The 9,236-nt window shown below is 36.3% G+C and overlaps 1 long non-coding RNA gene across 2 annotated transcripts; it reads right to left on the minus strand.

Moving 5' to 3' along the window:
- Window positions 1-401: 401 nt before the first annotated feature.
- On the minus strand, window positions 402-6,565 carry LOC141376497 (uncharacterized). Of its 2 annotated transcripts, XR_012386913.1 has the most exons (4): window positions 4,751-6,565; window positions 2,971-4,675; window positions 1,731-2,054; window positions 402-1,678 (listed from the first exon to the last, which is right to left on the minus strand). It is a non-coding gene; the product is annotated as an uncharacterized lncRNA (long non-coding RNA). The 2 variants fall into 2 exon arrangements; XR_012386912.1 differs by having other exon boundaries at window positions 2,971-6,565.
- Window positions 6,566-9,236: the final 2,671 nt, after the last annotated feature.

The following is a 9,236-nucleotide window of genomic DNA, read 5'->3' on the forward strand; positions in this document are numbered from 1 at the left end:
TTCTACAGAATCAGCCATATAGCAATGCTGTTGTGATTTAGCCTATATATATATATATATATATATATATATATATATATATATATATATATATATATATATATATATATATATATATATATATATATATATATATATATATTCAGCTTGGAATCATAAGGTTGTATCTGCATTCCATATAGCAAACAGTAAGTGTGTAATATTTGTTTTTCAAATAAAAAGTCTTAAAATGTGAAAAACTAACAAAAACAAAAAACATCCCATGATGTAAATAAGTTGTCATTTAATAAGAATGTCAATAACTCAATTTTGACAAAAATGTCAGAACCTTATAATTCTAAGGTGACGATATACAGTATATATATATATATATATATATATTTTTTTTTTTTTTTATTTAATATTTCACGAATGATGTTTAACAGAGCAAGGAAATGTTTAAAAAAATGTCTAAAAATATTTTTTCTTCTGGAGAAAGTCTTATTTGTTTTATTTCGGCTAGAATAAAAGCGGTTTTTAATTTTTTAAACACCATTTTAAGGTCAATATTATTAGCCCCTTTTTTTGCTATATTTTTAATAGTCGACACAAACCATCTATATACAATAACTTGCCTAATTTCCCTAACCTGCCTAGTTACCCTAGGTACAGTGAAGCCTTTAAATGTCCCTTTAAGCTGTACAGAAGTGTCTTGAAGAATATCTAGTCTAATATTATTTACTGTCATCATGACAAAGATGAAATAAATCAGTTATTAGAGATGAGTTATTAAAACTATTATGACTAGAAATGTCTTGAAGAAATCTGCTCTCTGTTAAACAGAAACTGGGGAAAAAATAAACAAGCGGTGTAATAATTCAGGAGGGGGGGGAACAATATATCTCACATACGTAAAATTGTGAGTGTGTGTGTGTGTGTTAATGGCAGCTTGAGTTCAGCAGGTGGTCTGGGCATCAGCTGCCGTGTTTCTCTTTCCTCATGAGACTGAAGTTTCCCTGCAGGTTTGATCATTTAATTAACCCAGCAGGAGCTTCACTCATTATTGTTTTCTGATGGCAGCACAGATACACTCAATAACACACACACGCTCACATATTGACCTTACGAGCGAGCGGGCGCTGCCTTTAGACTTAACTTCCGCTCTCATTCACTTCCATTGATATTTATTGATTGATACTTTCTTATTGTATTATTCAACTTTTTGTGTATAGTCATGAACACACTTGCTTGTAGAGCGAGTATTTTGACCGTTTTCTGCCATTTGTTATTCCTAGTCATCTCCCATAGGAAACTGAACCGAACGTTTTAAAACAACGGGCAAAGTTTAAATGGGATACAGCTGCGGACACTCGCATCAATATAGCATTATCCAGTCATTACTAATTACATTCTTATCATAATTACTGTTTTTGCATTACTGTGAGTGTTCTTTTTAGGGTAGACATTTATAAAATACAATTCATGAGAATTTGTGTAAATAATATAAATAACTGTTGTTAACTTCTAGCTGCAGCTGTATCCCTTTTTTATCTGTTGTAGTGATTCTACAGTTGCTTTGGTAACAAAGCAACTATAGTAATTATTCTGTTAGCGTGATTATATAGTTGCTATGGTAACACAACAACTATAGTAATTAATCTGTTGTGGTCATTCTACAGTTGCTATGGTAACACAACGACTATAGTAATTATTCTGTTAGCGTGATTATATAGTTGCTATGGTGACACAACAACTATAGTAATTAATCTGTTGTGGTCATTCTACAGTTGCTATGGTGACACAACAACTATAGTAATTATTCTGTTGACGTGATTCTACGGTTGCTATGGTAACACAAAAATTGTTGTAATTAATCTGTTGTGGTGATTCTACAATTGCTATGGTAACAACAACTATAATAATTAATATGTTAATGTGATTCTACAGTTGCTATTGTAACACAATACGTACAGTAATTAATCTGTTGACATGATTCTAAAGTTGCTATGGTAACACAACAACTATAGTGATTAATCCAGTGATGTGATTCTATAGTTGCTATGGTAACGCAACAACTATAGTAATTGGTCTGTCAACATGATTCAACAGTTACTATGGAAACACAACAATAGTAATTGATCTGTCAACATGATACTACAGTTGCTATGGTAACACAACCACTGTAGTAATTAATCTGGTGACGTGATTCTACAGTTGCTATGGAAACAACAACTATTGTAATTGATCTGTCGACATGATACTACCGTAGCTATGGTAACACAAAAACTATCCGCTTGTTAAGTGTGACGTCACGCGAAGCGTCTTCCGGGTCCAAGCGCTCTATTCAACTGAATGGGGAGACTCATAAAATGGTAATAATAAACGTTTACAAAGCGATTTAATACTTTCGAAAATCACATTCGCTATATATATGTCCATGCCTAATATCCGATGGCCAGAAAGTGATTCATTTTTTTATAAATTGTTAAATTTTTGGTATTTGTTATGCAGCAAGCCCAGACATTGTTGTGTACACTATGATTTTATATAAGATTAACTTTAATGTGTGACAGGAATAAAACGTGATCATAAACGAATGATTTCTCCAATCAAATGAATGGCTGCTTGGACCCGGAAACAGTATTACATACTATTAAGTCACCACTTAACAAGCAGATAGTAATTAATCTGGTGATGTGATTCTACAGTTGCTATGGAAACACAACAACTATAGTAACTGATGTCAACATGATACTACAGTTGCTATGGTAACACAACCACTGTAGTAATTAATCTAGTGAAGTGATTCTACAGTTGCTATGGAAACACAACAACTATAGTAATTGATCTGTCGACATGATACTATGGTTGCTATGGTAACACAACCACTGTAGTAATTAATCTGGTGAAGTGATTCTACAGTTGCTATGGAAACACAACAACTATAGTAATTGATCTGTCGACATGATACTATGGTTGCTATGGTAACACAACCACTGTAGTAATTATTCTGGTGAAGTGATTCTACAGTTTCTATGGTAACAACAACTATAATAATTAATATGTTGACGTGATTCTCCAGTTGCTATGGTAACACAACAACTACAGTAAGATGTGACCAAATACAGTAGTTTTATACAACTATAAGGTATATTACACTACAATTGACCACAGTTTACTGTAATTAATCTAAAGTACACTACAGTATTTATTACAGTTTATTACTACAGTTAATTCTACAGTATGCTGGTGGAGCATGTATTAACAAATGAGTTGTATATACTAAAATATATACAGAGTCCTTCCTCAAAAACACTACAGTATTTACTAGTTGTATATATGTTGCTAGTAATCTTCCCTCACTATGTTCCTACTCTCCACGAAACGTGTGCTACTGACCCTTTACCACAGATGATTAAAACAAGGTAAATGTTATTTGATGGTGTGTGTTGGCGTAGTGCGCACTGAAGGCAGCGAGGGAGGGAGGGAGGGAAGGAGGGATCTGTTGGGCGTTCTCCGAGTTTCCCATGTCATTCCTACAAACGGGTCTTGCCTAACAGGAACCATAGGTATGCTGATCTCATTAGAACAATTACTAAAGGCCCGCATTTTCCAGCCCAGCCTTTAAAGACCCCAGGGCGATGTAATTTCTGAATCAATCCCGTCCAGAAAAGCACTAGTGTTGGCACTTTCTAAAGGACTGTCAATTACTTCTGCCTCCATTCTGCAAAAGGGAAAGCAGCATGATTCAAGCAGGCCCAGATAAAGGGCCATTCTTCGGAGAAATCGCTCTGCGCATGGACTTGAATTCATTCTGCATTAATCTGTGGGAGCCCGCTCAATATTCATCAGCAGAGACAGACTCGTCGCCGCATGCTAATGACGTGGAGAGACTCCCGGTTCATACTTTTCATTCAGAGCCGGACTTTTAGTGCGTTCTGACAGCTTTACTAGCGTTTCCTTCAGTTGTGCAAACACTAAACGGTTTGTAGGACAGCTCCGGATCAATGATAAAGGCGGCAAAGGTCAAACGCATGGCATGATGGGAAGGCTAAGAGAGCGTCTCAATCTGCACTCTAGCACCCGAGGTCGTTCATGGGTAGGTAGTGTGCAATTCACTGATGAGCTTGGATCACTAGACATGAAAACATCCTCAACTAATAGTTTTCATATCTTAAAGTCCACATGAAGCGGAAGCTGCGACTGTTTTATCGTATTGTGATGCAGTGAATTTAAATATTAAATGAGAATACAGTGGGCGTGGCTTGTTTTTTGTACTGCGACGTGATTGGATGTAGGCGTGTCATTTAGAAAATGGGTTTGGAGAGAGTTATTACAACTTAACAGACTCCACCTGCTCACCATTTCTGTTTGATGTCATAACTGACAGCTGGAGGGGCGTGGTTAAGTGTGTTAGCCCCGCCCACGACCTCAGACTAGGCTGTTTCTCGCTATGCGTTCTTGTCTGTACTTGCGCTCTTGTGTCCTCGTGAAACGTCATCAAACTTTGCCAGTTCTGTTCCACTTCAAAGTTCACATCTTGCCAAGTGCAGATAAAATTCCCGGATGTGTACTTGCTCCGCCCCTTTGGCCAAGGATGCTTAGAGAGTTGAAGAGGTGTGGTATCTCAGAATGCATTGCAGCATAACCAGCGAAAGCTAATGGCGGAGGAGGAAACCCGCACGGTCTTCTTTAGCTGAAAAATAAAACGGTTCAGCAAAATGTTTGTGTGCAGTATATTAAAATACAGCCTCCTCTCACTTACACAGACCTGTTGAGTTTACGGCATGTGCATCATATTTAAGGCAAGTATAATGAGCTGAAGTGAACAGTACTCTCTTACTTTACTCTTTCAGTGGATCAGTCATTTAATTCAAGCAATCAGTTCAGTTGTACCTCCACACACACTGAGCTTTAACTCTGCTGTTCAGAGTGTGTTGGTGTGAGTGAAGTGATGCTCCACACTGCCCTCTGCTGCGCACACACACACACACACACACACACACACACACACACACATACCTACCTAACAAACCAATGAGGACACATGACTCAACACCCTACCTTTGGGGACTACCCTTTCTGAAGGGTCTAGAGACAAAAGAAAGACATGACTGCACTACTAAAAATGTGCTTATTATGAATATCACTTGATATTTGCAAAAAATTACTTCTATAAAGACCTGACAAATTACCTTCAAAATGAGGACAGTATTTTATAACTCACCTTTGGGGACATGTACACAAACTCCGGTATAGTCACACTTTGAGGACCGCAGTTATACACAAACTCAGGTTAAAGTATACTTTAAGGACTCAGTTATCTGAATATTTCTAATATAATATTATTAATAATTATAATAATGTTAGTGCAGAGAGACATATGATAAAGTAAATAAGATCACTGAAAATAGACAATTACATTTTTTCCTTCACAAATAACTCAATCTGGTGTCAGAAGGTCATTTGGTGTCAAGTATTGTTCATGAAATGACATATTTCTCTCATAAATAGTATGTGACAGACAGCATGTTAGCAGAATAATACATACAAACTAATTTTAAAAAACAGTAAGGGAGAAGTAAATGGATGACCTTACAGTGAGTTTATGAAGCTCAATGGACATATTAATATCCAATGATATGAGAAGTGATGAAACTCTACTGATAAGTCATATGATGGTTAATATAGTACACCTCAAATCCATTCACACTAAAACCCATACTGTATAAAACAAGGGTTGTGAAGTTCAAATTCATATACACTAACTACTTACATGCGCCATAAGACACGTTTCTCAGTGAAAACAATTACTGTGAAAGTCTTTATACAAATGATCAGTTGAAAGAGGAGTGTCTATAATTAATTTAGTTTAGACTACAGTGGAAATACACACATTTGAGGACTCTGTTGATACACACACACACTGCTTTAGCTACACTTTGAGGACTCTGGTGATACACACACGCCTACCTTTGGGGACTCAGTTGATACACACATACCTTTGGGGACCTTGGTGATACACACACTGCTTTAGGTACACTTTGAGGACTCTGGTGATACACACATACATTTGGGGACCTTGGTGATACACACACACTGCTTTAGCTACACTTTGAGGACTCGGGTTATACACACACACACCTTTGGGGACACTGGTGATACACACACACTGCTTTAGCTACACTTTGAGGACTCTGGTGACATACACACATACCTTTGGGGACACTGGTGATACACACACACTGCTTTAGCTACACTTTGAGGACTCTGGTGATACACACACACACACCTTTGGGGACACTGGTGATACACACACACTGCTTTAGCTACACTTTGAGGACTCTGGTGATACACACATACATTTGGGGACCTTGGTGATACACACACACTGCTTTAGCTACACTTTGAGGACTCTGGTGACATACACACACACCTTTGGGGACACTGGTGATACACACACACTGCTTTAGCTACACTTTGAGGACTCTGGTGATACACACACACACCTTTGGGGACACCTACAATGATAAACACATAAGAAACAAAGATGCATTAATGTCCTGTTTAGATGAGAGAAGGACCCCCGCGGATGACTATTTCTCTGTGATAAGAGTTTTATTTGACCATGTTTTGTATAGTTGAGTGCGGCAGGTCTGATCATAGTCACATAAGTGATAATCAACAAGGTTACATTTGTATTTGCTAAAATCTAACACAATGTTGTGCTTGGAATAATTGTGTTAATTGTTTTCTGATAAGAGAGTTTCATTTTAGACACAGTGTTGCCAACTTGTTGCAGCCATGGCTCTAATTGTATTAGACTTTTGACTAGACCTACAGACAAAACTATTGACTGAGCTCAGTAAAATGTTCTTTGATTATTTATTAATAATCTGTTTAATAACTAAAGTCAAAACAAATGGTAAAATAGTAGTTGTAAATTTATGTAATATGGTTTAAACAATTAAATAAAACATTTTAAATATATAAATATAATATATTTAAAAATAAATAGGTCATGTTTTGAATAACACCCATGTCCATGTTTATCATTCCATCGAATTAAACACAAATAAAACAAACATATTTATTTCAGGTTATATACAGAACTTCTTAAGTTGAATTTAATACCTTTTACTACCTTTTTTAATACCTTCAAAAAAAATGTAATAACAGCACAACTTAGAGCTGCAACTGTAGTGGCGTAAATTAAATCTTTCTAAATGCAATAACATATTGCAGATAACATATACATTTAAGTAAAGCAGAGGGATTAATCTAGATGTCACAATGGGCCTTTGTTCATAATTTTTATTCAATGTTATGCATGTCATTAATATCAATAGCCGCTCTTCTAAGAACAGTTCAGTACGGTTATGGTTGTTTCTCCACTGAGCCTGGATCAGTGCGGCACAATTACACACCGTTCTCAGCACGTTAGACAATCGTGCTGAATCAATGATGACAATAATACTAACAAAGAATTACATTTGTCATTATCATGCTGCCTTGAATGTGGGTTATCTGCTATATAAAGTCCTACTGTTACTTCATGAAGAATAAATGTATAGTTTACATCAAACAAAAATATGTTTTTTTATATGCGAGTTAATTTAATGAATAATATTTCTACTACAAAACAAACAAAAGATTATAATAAATCATTCAATTCAAGGCTGAAAGCTGCAAACAGTCATCAGTAATTAAATAGAAAAAGAATATACATCTCAAAAAAAAAGTCTCACTTCTGCCACTCTTTGCAAGTATTGATTTTGGTTTGTGTCATTGTAAATGCTCACACTAGTTATGAGCTGATTTACATTTTTCTGTGTTTGTGGAATAAAGCAGGCGAGTCAGCCGACCCAATAAATGAGCAGGCAGAGCAGGATTCTCGCTATGACCAACAGCGCAATGCGGTTCTTTGTTATGAGCTGCAGTTTCAGTGTAAACTTAGAAGGCCTGCTTCTTTGGCGATGATGTGTACAGTATTAGATTTTACATTTAGCGGACATTTGCGCTGAACACGCAGTGAATGCAACGCATCGAGATTCGGCCACCTTCTCCGAAAACACTCGATCTCGGTTGGTGGATCAACATTCACCACATGATATACATGGTCATCTGTGTCATTATTTGTAACTTTAGGTGGGATTTGCAAACCTGTGTACTTTTCACTCTTCAGGCGTTTTGCAATTCCTGCAGTCACAAAAGCTCCCTGTCACCTGACAGCGGAAAGCCTTAAGTGATTGACGGCTAATATGAACCATTATAATGGCAGGGAAAAGCATTTTAGCACATCTTTAGAAAAAATCTAAGCAGGTCGCACTACAACCATTATATGCAGTCGCACACATGCTCCCAAATATATTATGAGGTTGCATAGCTTAGTTTTTGGGCGCATATGCAACCAGAATAGTCACAATTTCGAGCCCTGGTGTGTTGACGTTGCGGCTTTGTTGCCAAGTTACCATACCACCTCACGATATCACTCCGGTCCTACTCTCAACATTTAAATAAATCCACGCAAATTTTAGAATAAAGGCCTGTACTCAACACAAACTGAAAATGTATCTAAAAATCTAAAAATTTATCTTGAGCTCGAAAATGTAATACCTCGTCAGATGACATTAACTACTTTTTAATACTTTTTAATGCCCTTAATTTTGACTAATTTCATTTACTACCTTTCACAACCCCCGCGGACACCCTGTATATTCTGGGTATTTGACAAATCAGTAAATATATGCACTAAAAACAAATTTAAAAAGTCCATAGGCTTCCTTTACCCGTAGGCAAAACTAAAATAGGCTATTAGTAACAAATATAAATAAAAGATGAAAAACGTTTTGTGAAAGCAAGAGATAATCGTGTGAGAATGCTGTTATAAAAGGAGTCTCAGGTGACCAACAATTGTGCATTACCGCAACACCATTTATTCCAGAACATCTGAGCCTCTTTCAGTTCTAAAGTTTTCATTTTTGGTTTTATTTTATTTTTTAAAGTCTATTTAAAGCTGCAGTAGGTGATCATCTTCAGAATCATGTGTTGTGCTGGTCGAAAGTCTCTTCACAGTCCAAAAGTAAAGATTAAAGAAAATGATCTAAATGTGTTTATATGTATTTTTATATTCTGGGTAAGGCATAAAACTAAAACATGTTCATCCAATTAAATATTGTCGGGCTGACAATTCCCATAATTCTTATAAGTAGTTCAAACTGTCAGCAAATGTAGATTTGAACCACTGGGCATCTCTT

Source organism: Danio rerio, chromosome 11 (genome assembly GCF_049306965.1).
Source record: "Danio rerio strain Tuebingen ecotype United States chromosome 11, GRCz12tu, whole genome shotgun sequence".
Lineage (NCBI taxonomy): Eukaryota > Metazoa > Chordata > Actinopteri > Cypriniformes > Danionidae > Danio > Danio rerio.